Consider the following 13,219-nt stretch of genomic DNA (forward strand, 5'->3'; position numbering starts at 1 on the left):
TGAGTTGATAACGGAGGTATAATAGAATTACCTAGCAGCAGTGAGGGCCCAGTTGAGGTTATGTAACATAAGTTTGAAGTGGACTCAGAATGATTGTGTGATTTCTTCCACCTTCATTCAGCACATTTATAGGAGTGAAGGCTTTGAATGGTGGGAATGATCCAAGTCTGAGGCTTGGCAGTGCATAATCATTTATATGATAAGGGAGTAGGGATTCCAGAGAGGAGGACAGTTAAATTGGTTCATCTAGGAATCCATGGGGAAAAGGAAAGAACGGCTAGTGATGACTTAGGAGAGAACTGAGGAGGTCAAGTGACGAGGTCATGACGTGGACAAGAAGTGGGACTTGATAAGGGAAAGCAGAGGAAGAGATGAAAAGCCAATAGATTATGGTCAGATAAGGAGATTTCAGAATTTTTGAACATAGATGTGAGTGGCGGTACTTTTGTGGGTGATGACAAGTGGAAGGGGTATGCTTATCTTTGGGAATGGCTGAGGTGGGGAGGTCATGGAAAATGAGTAGGTTAAGGAACTGAGTGGTTTAAGGTACATTGAAATCTCCTAATATAAGGGTAGGAGGTAGGGAAAAGAGAAAAATTGTGAACCAGGTAATGAACTCATTGAGGAAGGAATGGGATTAAATTGGAGGTCTATAAACAAACAACAGCTATCAGTATTTTTATTGGGTGGTAGATATGAATAGCATGAACTTCAAAGGAAGAGAGATTACTGAATGATAGAGTGGTGATGAGGAACAACTGACTATTCTAACACTCCCACCTTGGCCATTGAGTGGTGGACAATGATTAAAGGAATAGCCAGGATTGGAAAGGGTGGCCGGGAGGCTGGGGGAACCAGGTTCAGTAATAGCTAATAAATGGAAAGAGTAGGAGAGGAAAAGATTAAAGATGAAGACAAGTTTGTTGCCTATTGAAACAAGCATTCCAGAAAGTACCAAGAAAGGTGCCAGTTTGGTTGAAATTTTAGGGTGGGAGGGCTCAGGGGGATGGGAGTGAGGAATCAGATAGTGGGGTGTTGGGGAATGGGGTATGGATGATCTATAGGAGTTCAGAGTCACTGGGATGTTTGGAATACGACCAGGTCTGAGAATGTTTATCATTTAGTGGAAGGTGCCATTCATCTTCCCCAGGGAAGCTGGAGATTGAGCTGGAGGCAAGTATCTTTAAACTTTTTAAAAATATATTTATTGACTAGACTGGTAGGAGAGCAGTGATCCCATTTTATGAATTTTGACCCCCTTCTTAAACTCTCCCTAGCACGGTACCTTGAGCACAACTTTTGATAGTCATAAAAAAAAGCAAACAAATGAACAACAACAACAAAAAAAAAGACCCCTGGTGCCTCTATAGAACTCTCTGAGACCCACAAAGCTCACTTGTGACAGGCAGCCTCTTCTGTAGAATGTAAGCTGCTTGAGAGCAAGGACTATTTTTATTTTCTCTTTATATTCCCAGGGCCTAGTATACTTTGCATGTATAGTCACTTAATGTGTTTCTTGAATTTATTTAGACACTGGACATACCCCATTTTCTGGAAATTTCCCTACCCATTCCTTGTGTATCCTTTTTGTGCATGTTACAATCATAGATCTAATAATAATAATGATTAGAAATGGTCAGCATTTCTATAGTGCTGGCAGAGTGCTTTCCATATGTTATCTTATTTGATCCTCACAACAGCACTGTGAGGTTATAGGTGCTATTTTTATCCCCATTTTACAGATGAGAAAGCTGAGGCTAAGAGAGATTAAATGACTTGTCCAGGATGACACATCTAGTAAGTGTCTGAGGTAGGACACTTGAACTCAGGTCTTCCTGACTCCAAGTCCAGGCCCCTTATTTTACAGATGAGGAAACTGAAAGCTTGATAAAGCTGGGTGGCAAGTCTGAGTCAGGGGATTTCTTTGAAAGATCAAAGCTGAGACCCTTTTCTTTTTCCTTCTGTAGACCTAAGATCATGGTACCCAAGTGGCTCTGGTGGCTGATCCCTCTCCCAACTGAGACCCAATTTATCACCTTTGCCTTAATCCTTTCATCCCTCTTGTTCCTCTTCCCCTTTCTCCTGCCCCTAGTTATTTTGTTTTAGCCCTTGGGCCTCCTTTTATTTGAGACAAAAATGATTTATGAATTGACTGGTATGTCTGTCTGGCAGATTCTTTTGGGAAATCCCCTCTAGGTCCTTTAACTGCTGTGGAGGACTGGGATGGTGCTGAATTACTGTTTGTTGACTTAATTTGATGCGATGATATTAGTAGGGGAGCTTGAGGGGTTAATGAGTGTTGCCATATATGGTCTCACTGAGAGACTTTTTGTTGTTGTTTAGTTGTGTCTGACTCTCTGACCCCTTTAGGGGTTTTCTTGGCAAAGATACTGGAGTGATTTTCCATTTCCTTCTCCAGCTTTGTTTTACAGATGAGGAAACTGAAGCAAACAGGGTTAAGTGACTTGCACAGGGTCACACTGCTACTGAGTGTCTGAGGCCAGATTTAAACTCAGTCTTTCTAACTCCAGGCCCAGGGCTCTATGCACTATGGCGTCATCTAGTTTAATGTGCTGATGTTGGCAGGGGAGCTTAAGGGGCTGAGGAAGGCTGCCACATGAGGTCTCACTGAAAAACTTAGGGCTTCTCGATCTGGAAAAAAGTCTGAGAGGACACAATAGGGTCTAAATGTATAATTCCATGAAGGAGTTGATAGGGTAAAATGTAGACTTGTTCATAAAATCCTAGAATTCTAGAACTCTGGAGGACCTATTTGTTGCAAATGGGAAGTTAGTTTTAGAGTAAGTAAAATGTAACTTTAAACAATAAGAAATAAATTATGGTCATCATTAACCTGAAATGGTGCTCAGGATGATTTTTTTTAAGTTCAAGAAGTGCTTATAATCAATGCATGGATAATTTAAAAAAAAATTTGGGCTTGTGATTTCATTGGCATAAGGAACTCCCAGCGTGGAAATTCTCTTTATCAATTCAAATAAGGAATCTAACTGCAATTTGTAGTCTTAGAGTGTTAAGGTTAGTGAAAGGTTAAATGACTCACCCAGTGAGGTCCCATATCCTAGCTTACTTGTCAGAAGCAGACTTTGTCCTGAGATTTTCCTGGTCCCACGTGGTTTTGTCTATGCTGTCTATCTATCTCAGCTGATAGATTGTCGGTCCTTACTGATTCCCCCCAAAATCATCTCTTTAATAAACTTATCATTAAATTTTTTTAAATAAAGTTTTTAAAATAAATGTATTAATGTCTTTTGCTTTGACATTGCCTAAATTTCCCCCATAGTCTTTCCCTTAGTTCTTCTCAGAGGGACATCCCTTATGGAGTAAGGAGATTGACCAATAAGCCCAGTCCTTAGAAGCCTGTTCAGAATGTGTCAAACACGCTCAGCTGATGTAATTCCCCACATGGAAGAGGCTTGGGGGCCTGTTTCTGGGAGAGTTGCAATGATGTGTAATAAAAGTGCCTTGGAAAGATTTTGGAGAATGTGCAAGACATTTTGTAACTAGGTTCAGCTCTGCTAACCCCATGTGGATAGCAGTACAACCGCCTCTTTTATGTGGGGAATTGATTTTCTGAGCATGCTATATAGGCTTATATGCACTGGGCTTATTGGCCAGTCTCCCACTACATTTCTAACAAAGAAATTTTTAAAAAATAAAAAGATGGAGAAAAATTTTGCAAAACCCTTCAATACCTAGAAAAAAGAATATTTCACATCCATGAAACCTCACCTCCCCGCAGAGGAGTAGTATTTTCTCATACCTCTTCTTTGGGGTCAATTTTAGTTTTCGTAATTTCGCAACATTCATTTTTGAATGTTTTGGGATGTTCTTAAATCAAATTAAGTCAATAAGCATTTGTTAAGGGCCTACTCTGTTCCAGGCACCGTATTAGCCCTGGGATATAAAGAAATGCAAAGATAGTCCTTGTTTTCAAGGATCTCACAATCTAATGCAGAGATTCCCAAACTTATTTGGCCTATTTCCCCCTTTAAAAAAATTAATCAACACCCCTCTAGAAATCTACTTTCTTTAACCCTTTAGTGGTTTTTTGGGGAAATTTGCATCATTTTTTTAAAATGTCAAATATTTTTTAAAAAATAATGCATCTTAATTTAATGATTTATTGTAAATTTGTGGGGTTTTTTTCCTGCATTGAAATTTTGATGTTGCAATATTTTGTCATGTAACTGTATAGTATCACATTGTAAACAAGTCATCACACACACATATTCCTGCCCGATGCATGCTGGACTTCCCAACAATTCACGACAGATTTGCCTCCCAACACTTGCTTGTTAAGACCTGTTGGCAGACTTGACCACTGATGGGTTATAACTTGCATTTTGTGTGTTTACGTGGAAAATAATGTAATCATTATGACTTTAACTCTGTTACACAACAGATGAAACATGTACGAATGTTTTTTCAAAATTTTCTTCTCTTCTTTCCTTATACTTCTACTGCCTCCTTATTTTAATTCAATGCCCCCCAATTGCACCCAAGGTTACTACCACCACCCTGAATTGTTCTGGCACGCCCCAGGGGACAGTATCGCCTACTCTGGGAAACTTTGAATGGGAAAAGGATAAGGGGGAACAGGGATAACATTTAAACAACAACCAATTACGTAGCAATAAGCTATATACAGGATAATTAGAGATCATCTCAGAGGAAGGTACTAGCATTAAGGAAGATCGAGATGGGCTTCTTGTAGAAGGTAGGATTTTAGCTGAGACTTGAAGTCGGGAGAGCCAGCGTTCCAAGCAAGGGGAATAAACAAGTGAAAATGCCTGGAATTGGGAGATGGAGGGTCTTGTTCAAGAAACATGAAGAATACCAGAGAGGCAGTTAGGTAGCACAGTGAATAGAACACAAGACCAGGAATCAGGAGGACCTGAGTTCAAATCCAGCCTCAGTCACATAAAGGCATATTACTCTGGGCAATTCAGTTAACCCCAATTGCCTCAAAAAAAAAAAAAAAGAATACCAGAATCAACTGGATCATAGAGTATTTGGAGAATTTGGAGGGGAAGGTATGGGAAGGTTGTAAAGGTAGGAGGGCTCTTTCCATTTACATGGCTGTAGTCATCATGTAAATTGCTTTCTTAGTTCTGCTTACTTCACTCTGCATTACTTGTCTGTCCATGTTTCTTTGTATTTATCATATTTGTAATTTCTTACAGCACAATTATAATCCACTTACTTTCATTCTTCACCATTTGTTTAACTATTCCCAAATTGTTGGGCATCTACTTTTGTTTCCAGTTCTTTAGTACCACAAAACGTTCTCCTATAATATATTTGTATTTATGGAGCCTTTCTTTTATTAATAATCTCCTTGGAGTATATGCCTAATAATCAAATTTCTGGGTCAAAGGGTATGAACATTTTAGCCAGTTTATTTGCACAGCTCCAAATTTCTTTCCAGAATGGTTGCACTAATTCATAGCTCCACCAACAATGTATTAGTGTATCTATCTTTCTACAGTCACTGCAATACTGATTATTCCCATCCATTATCATCTTTGCAAATTTTCTAGGTATGACATCAAACCTCAGTGTTGTCCCAATTTGTCTTATTATTTGTGATTTGGAGCATTCTCTCACATGATTGTTAATAGTTTGCACTAGAATGCAAGAATTGCATATGGTTATTCTTTTGGCGACTGTTTGCTCATACTCTTCAACTACTTATCTCTCGTGGAATATCTTTTGGTTTTATATATTTCTGTTAGTTGTCTCTATATCTTGGATACAAAAACCTGTTACAGGGAAAACTGATACAAAAAGTTTTTTTTGTTTGTTTTCTCTCAGCTGGACTGTTTTACCCTCTATTCCTGGATGCATTAGGTTTGTGTAGAATTATCATGATAAATTAATTAATCTCAAACCACAGAGATCTTCTTTGAGTTTGGATGCTGAGGTACTGATACATGTAAGTCTGAATCACACTTCACCAATATGATGTTGTAGACTCAGTGGTATTCACAGGGAAGGCCCCTAATCAGTAAGGATAATAATCACATTTTCCCCACAAACTTTCCCTGGCAGAGACATAAATAGGATGGAGCAACTGGTGCTTTAGAGCAGTGCCAAACTCAAGCTACCAGCAAAACCACTGAGTGCTGCCGGCACAACTAAATTAAAATGTAATTGGGAAATATTTAAAATAAATAAATAAAAATACAACATAGATGTTAACTTGTGGCTTTCTAAGTCAATATGCAGCCTGCAAGGATCCATTTCTATTTGCATTTAAAACCACTGGTCTAGAGGGTGCAAAAATGTAACTAATACCTTACCATCTAGCTATATTTGCAAATATATAGATCTATCTACATGTATAGATATATTTACATGTAGTACCCCTATATGCCAGATGGTACAGTGGATAGAGCCTGGAGTCAGGAAGACCGGAATTCAAATCTGGCCTCAGGTAGTTATTAGCTTTGTGACCCTGAGCAAGTCCCTTTACCCTGTTTGCCTCAGTTTCCTTATGTGTACAATGAGCTGGAGCAGGAAATGACAAACCACTGCAGTATCTTTGCCAAGAAAACCCCAAATAGGGTCATGAAGAGTTGGACATGACTGAAACAACTAAACAACAAATCTACATATATGTAGATGTGTCCATATATGTGTGTATTATATATATGTAGATGTATCTGAATACACATATCTATCAATATTATATCTACAGATATCTATCTAAATATGCATATCTCTCCATATATACATATACATATATAGATAGATATGTATAGATAGATATCTATATAGAGATCTGTATATATATAGATATCTATAAATACATATATATCTGTATGTGTATGTATCAATAGATTAGGTATATGTATACCTATAGATAGATAGGTATGGATATCTCTATACATATATAGATAGATATTGACATGCCTACAGAGATGTATACTCTATATAGATCTCTCTCTTTCCCTTTCTATATACATATATGCATATATATGTATGTGTATGTGTATGTGTATATATACATATTTTTTTCCTTTAGAATCCATAGGCATGCATAGAGCATACCTATGGGCACATCTGTGCTGGAAAGCCAGAATAATAAATAACCATAGGATCTGATATTTAGAGTTTGAAAGGGACCTGAGATGTCCTTTGAGTCTGGCCCCTTCATTTTACAGATAATGAAATTGAGAGTCCATATGTATATTGCAAATGCAGTGGACATAGAGGACTTGAGTTCAAATCTCACCTTTGAAAATTACTATCTATGTCATCTTGGACAAATCAATTAACCTCTCTGTGCCTTACATGCCTTCATGTGTAAAATAAGGAAATTGGATGAGATGGACTTTTAGGTCCTTTTTAGTGCTAAATCTATGAGCCTAAGCTTGCCCAGGGAGGTTAACTGATTTGCAAGGGGTCACACAACTAGTGGATCTCTGAACACAGGTCCTCCTGATTCTTAAGTCTGATGCTTTATCCACTATAGCACATTGCCTAATTTTTCCTGCTGAGATCATCTGAATTTGTATTAATTAGTGTTTTTTATGGTTTTCAGCTCATTAATTACAAAGTTAATTGGCAAGACTGTTTTCCTGTTGCTTGTCTGGAGCAAAATTTTGGTGTTTGCTGTAACCAGCAAAATTGCTGGTCATAGCTCTGCTTTGAGGCTAGAATATTGAACTAAATGGATTATTAGCAGAATTTATTCTGATACTTTCTCTAAGTTTTCCAAATAAGTTGAGGATCTGGGCCATCTGAACTTGATTTGGTAAATGATCAACTGCTGTTAACCCTCTTCTCTCACCCCCACCCCTTTTTCTCTCTTTATCATCTCATAGAAGACAGAGGTTTTGTGTTTTTGAAAATGGTGACCTACCAATATTGTTGGTACACTAAAACCTGGCTTTGTTAGGCCTTATTAGATTTGGTGGCTACCTCCACAGTGTGATTTCAGGGGTGCAAAAAACGTTCCCAGTTGAAAACCAGATCTCTCTTGCCTGGTGTCTGATATTCACCAGTAAAGACTGGTCTTTTGTCTTTGGGTATTTTCCGCTGTTAAAATGCAAGTACCCGAGTGAGATAACGCTGGAAGCTATTATTAGTCATTTACATCTGTTTATTATTGATCAGATCCTTTCCCCAAAACTGATTTGGAGGTGAGTTGGGAAGATTCAGATAACTTTGAGTACCTGCAGGGCTTGAAGCAATGATAGAGAAAGAAGAAGAAAAGGGAACACTTGGGACCATCCCATAAACTTTGCTAGAGAGAGTTCTGTGTGCGTTGTTTCTTAGTAAGAAACTGATTAAGAGGCAGATAAATGCCCAAAGTCTTGGACTTAGTTATAAGGTTCTGTGCTCAGTTCCCCTACTTACTTACTAACCACCTGCCCACGAGAAGTTCCTTAACACGAGTATCAGTTAATTCATCTGTAGAATGGCTGTAATAGTTCCTAGTCTTAACTGCCCAACAGGTTTGTGAGAATCTATGAACTCATGAGTTGAATTGCTTTGAAAACTGTAAAAGTGAAGTAAAACTTAAAAACGGAAAGCCAGAATTTTTTAAACTGTTAAGGTCCATGCAAGCATAAGGTATTGTCATGTCTATCTGTACTCTCCATCCTGGTTCTGGCTTCCACCTATTTCCTAAAAGTGAGAGGGAAGAATCATGATATTGGATTACAGGCTTTAGCTGCTGAGCTATGAATTTCAGCCTGAACCTCAAGTATCTAAATGCATGTATGTGCATTTATATTGAGTAACCCTAAGCCTAACCATTCCCTAGCCAAGCTTCTCTAAGCCTCCATCAGTTTGTTTTGTTGCTACGAAGTTTAGTTAGAACCTGAGGAGACCTGCTATAGAGGACTGGATTCTTGGGAGGGTTTTTTTTTCCTTAAGTATTCATTTTGGGGAATCATAACCTATTCATTCTATTTTTAAAAATTATTTTAATTTTTTATTTTCAGTTTCAAATTCTCTCCCTTCTTCTACCCCTCCCCCACCTATTCAGAAGGCAAGCAATATACATTAAATACAATATACATCCATCCATTATACATATGAAGTCAACCTGCATTAGCTATGTTGAAAAAAAAAAGCAAGAAAAATAAAGAGGAAAAAAATGTGATGTGCTTCTGCCCTCAGAGTTTATCAGTTCTCTTTCTGGAGATAGATGGCTTTTTTCATTAGTGTTATAGAATTGTCTTGAATCATTGTATTGATCAGAGTAGCTAAGTCTTTCACAGTTGATTATTATTACAATATTGATTGTTATTACAACATTACAGCATTGTACTGTGTACAATGTTCTGGTTCTGCTCACTTCACTTTACATTAGTTCATCAAAGTCTTCCCAGGTTTTTCTGAAGCCATCCTCTTGGTCGTTTATTGCACAATAGTATTCCATCAAAAATCACATAACACAACTTGTTCAGCCATTCCCCAATGGGGTCTCCCCTCAGTTTCCAATTCTTTGCCATCACAAAAGAGCTGCTATAGATATTTTTGTACATATGGATGTTTTTCCTTTTCCTTTTATCTCTTTGGGTACAGACCTAGTGGTGGTATTGCTGAGTCAAAGTGTATGCACAGTTTTATAGCCTTTTGGATGTAACATAGTTCCAAATTGTTCTCCAGAAGGGTTGGACCAGTTCACAACTCCACCGGCACTGCCTTAGGGATAATCAATTCATTCTTCAGATCACAGACCTGAAACCCAAATGCCCCCATGGGGTCAGTCACCAAGTTGTCCCTATTCTTCTTCAGCAATGTCTTTGAGATTTGACACTCCCCCTTTATCTCCCATAGACACCACCCTCCATCATCTGACTTACATACTCTCTTGCCTAGATCACTACAACTTCATGGTCAGGGGCCCTGACTATAATACAAACCTTCAATCCTCCCTTCCAAGGTCATTTCCTGCTGAAGAGTCCAGGAGACCTTCGCATTGCCTGTCCCGTCAAATCCCAGTTCCTCAGTTTGTCATTCAAGGCATTCCATCGATTGGACCCTTCCCATCCCACCCTCCTTTGCCATTCAGTCTCTTCTCCCACTCTTCCCAAACACACGACCTCCAACTCCTACCAGAAAGGTCTCCTCACAGTTTCCTGACCCTGTGTGTATGTCCTGCCCATTCCTATCCTTTGCCTTTACTCATGTTATTCCTCCCAAGCTGAAATGTCCTCTACTCACCCTTATAATGGATAGAGTGCTGGGCCTGGAGTCAAGAAAACCTGAATTCAAATCCAGCCTCAGATACTTACTAGCTGTGGGACCCTGGGCAAGTCACCCAACCTCTATTTGCTTCAGCTTCCTCATCTGTAAAACGGGGTAATAATAGCACCTACTTTCCAGAGTTGTTGTGAGGATCAAACAAGATGATAATTGTAAAGTACTTAGCACAGTACCTAGCACATAGTGGGTGCTTAATAAATGTTAGTTATTCTTATTACTTCTCCTACTAGATGTGGGACCCTGGGCAAGTCACTTAACCTCTCTCTGCCTCAGTTTCTTCAACTGTAAAATGAGGATCATAATAGCACCTACCTCCCAGGGTTGTTGTGAGGATTAAATGAGATATATGTAAAGTGCTTAACACAGTGCCAGGCACATGGCAAGGGCTTAATTAATGTTCATCCCCTTCCTTATCTGTTTTATGACTCATTCCTTAATTAATCTTGCACCACTGAGATCCTTCCATAAATCTGGATGCCCAAGCACTCATGCATATATATTGGACTCATCCTTTATCACACTAACAAAGAGTCATAGGATCATGGATTTAATGCTAAAAGGGACCTTAAGAGGTTATCTATTCCAACTCCCTCATTTTACAGATGAGGAAACTGACAGAGTAATTTGCTAATGTCATATAGGTAGTAAAGAGGCAGAACCAGACCTTCTTCTAACTCCAAATTCAATACTCTTTCCACTATACCACACTGTTTGAGGGAAGCAGAGAGTGTCAGAACTAACATGCATCTTAGAGATCATCTAATCCAACCTTCTCATTTTTTTTCAAAAGAATTCAATTTTATTTTATTTTCACTTCCAAATTCTCTCCTTCCCTCTTTCCCCTCTCCGTGATGTTGATATTCAGTCATTTCAGTAATGTCTGACTCTGTGACCCCATTTGGGATTTTCTTGACAAAGATGCTGACATGGTTTGTCATTTCCTGCTCCAGCACATTTTACAGATGAGGAAACTGAGGCAAACAGGGTTAAGTCACTTGCTCAGGGTCACACAGCTAGTAAGTGCCTGAGGCCAGATGTGAACTCAGATCTTCCCACCTTCAGGCTCAGTGTACCACCTAGTTACCCTCAATGTGATCTCAGGAGTGCAAAAAAATGTTCCCAGTTGAAAAACAGACCTCTGTAGATTGCCTAGTGCCTGATGTTCCACAAGTCAAGCTCATCCTTTGTCTTTGGGCCTTTTCCTCTGTTAAAATACAAGCACCCCTAGGTGGGATAATATTAGAAACTATTATTAGTCATTTATATCTTAGTTGAAAAAATTTATCTGATCTCAGATCCTTTCCCCAGAACTGGGGAACTGAGTTGGGAAGATTCAGATAACTTTGAGTACTTGAGAGGGCTTGAAGCAATGATAGGGAAAGAAGAAAAGAGAAAACTTCGCAACGTCCCACAAATCTGTCTGCTTTCCTTAGAACTTTTTAATCATTTCTCCAGTTTGGCTTAAGATTCTCTTCGTTGTAAACAACTCTGATACTAATGAATTCTGGGCACTTCTGAGTTGCTGTTAACTGTATTTTGCTGAGACAGTTACTATAGTAGTAGTAATCGTAGCACTCTCTCTGGTCTTTTTTACCACCTCTCATCCTGGGGTCCCTTTTGGGCCTTGAGCATTAAAGGAAAATGTGAAGGTTGGAGGGATTTTCTATTTCCCCCCATGATTGGTGTCCTCAGCATGGTGGTCACTCCCTAAGAATGATGTCCAGGGCTTATTAATGAGGGATCTTCCTTTTTGTATTTTTTCTAGAGTAGGTTGGGGGTGACAATGACTTGAACTGGGTACCTGATGTTTGGGGAAAGGCACCCCACTTTTCATGGGGGTGAAATCAAGTCAATATCATTCTATATTTCCATTTGCTAAGATAGCCCCTGTCAAAAAAAAAATGAGAAATGTTCATGGTGTCACTAATGCATCTTCCTGTGATGCTTTCTAAACTTCCACCTTGGAGCATACAGAGCATACCTTGGGTAAAATGCCAGGATTTTTAGATTTTTAGATTTAGGAGAAGAGGGAAAAAACAAGCATTTATTAAGCACCTACTATGTACCAGGCGCTGTGCTAAACATTTTACAAATTTTATCTCATTTGATCTTCACAAAATCCTGTGAAATAGGTTACCATCATTATCATCCCCAGTTTACAGCTGAGAAAACTGAGGCAAACAGAGGTTAAGTGATTTGCTCGGGGTCACACAGCTAGTAAGTGTCTGAGGCTGGATTTGAATTTAGTTCTTCCCCCAACACCAGGCCTAGCACTCTATCCACTGCGCCACCTAGTGGCCCAGGAGAAGAAAATAAGCATAATTTTAAAATCTCCACCATTTGCATCTGAATACAACAATGTCAAAATCAAGTTCTTAATTAAATATGGTCCTAAATACTACATTGCTTAAGAGCACCATGCCAGCGGCTTCATGGGAGGTTGGCAATAAGCAATTGTGTGGTGCTTTGTGATTAATTAAACTTTGGCATTTGTGTGTCTTTAGTGGGTCCTTGGCTCCATTTTCCACTGTTGATTTAATTTGTGTGTGTGTGTGTGTGAGTGTGTGTGTGTGTATTCTCATGCTAGGGTCTCTAGGATGCTTAAAACAACCAGATAATTTGATGGGAAAAAAAAATCAGTACAACGGTGTTTGGCATTGCAAGGGGAAACTTATCAGTTGATCAAAGGACCTTCTCTTTTAAACTTTTTCCTGTAAGGGTCTTCAAGTATAGACCCAGAGCTGTGCTTAGAGCAGGACAACAGGGGCTTTGCTCCAGGGCATGAAAATTTAAAGGGCTCTGAAGGCACTTAGATTTCTGCAAGAGTACTAACTGATGAATTTAGCACCTCGTTAGCAAGAATAATTACTAAAAATAGAAAGCTGCCAGATGATTCATTTGCTCCCTGCCCCCAACCAGTTCACATATTCTCTCCCCCCCCCCCCCCCCCCCCTCCCCCCCCCCCCCCCCCCCC

This window comes from Vombatus ursinus, unplaced genomic scaffold (genome assembly GCF_900497805.2).
Source record: "Vombatus ursinus unplaced genomic scaffold, bare-nosed wombat genome assembly UNPS02014826.1, whole genome shotgun sequence".
Classification (NCBI taxonomy): domain Eukaryota; kingdom Metazoa; phylum Chordata; class Mammalia; order Diprotodontia; family Vombatidae; genus Vombatus; species Vombatus ursinus.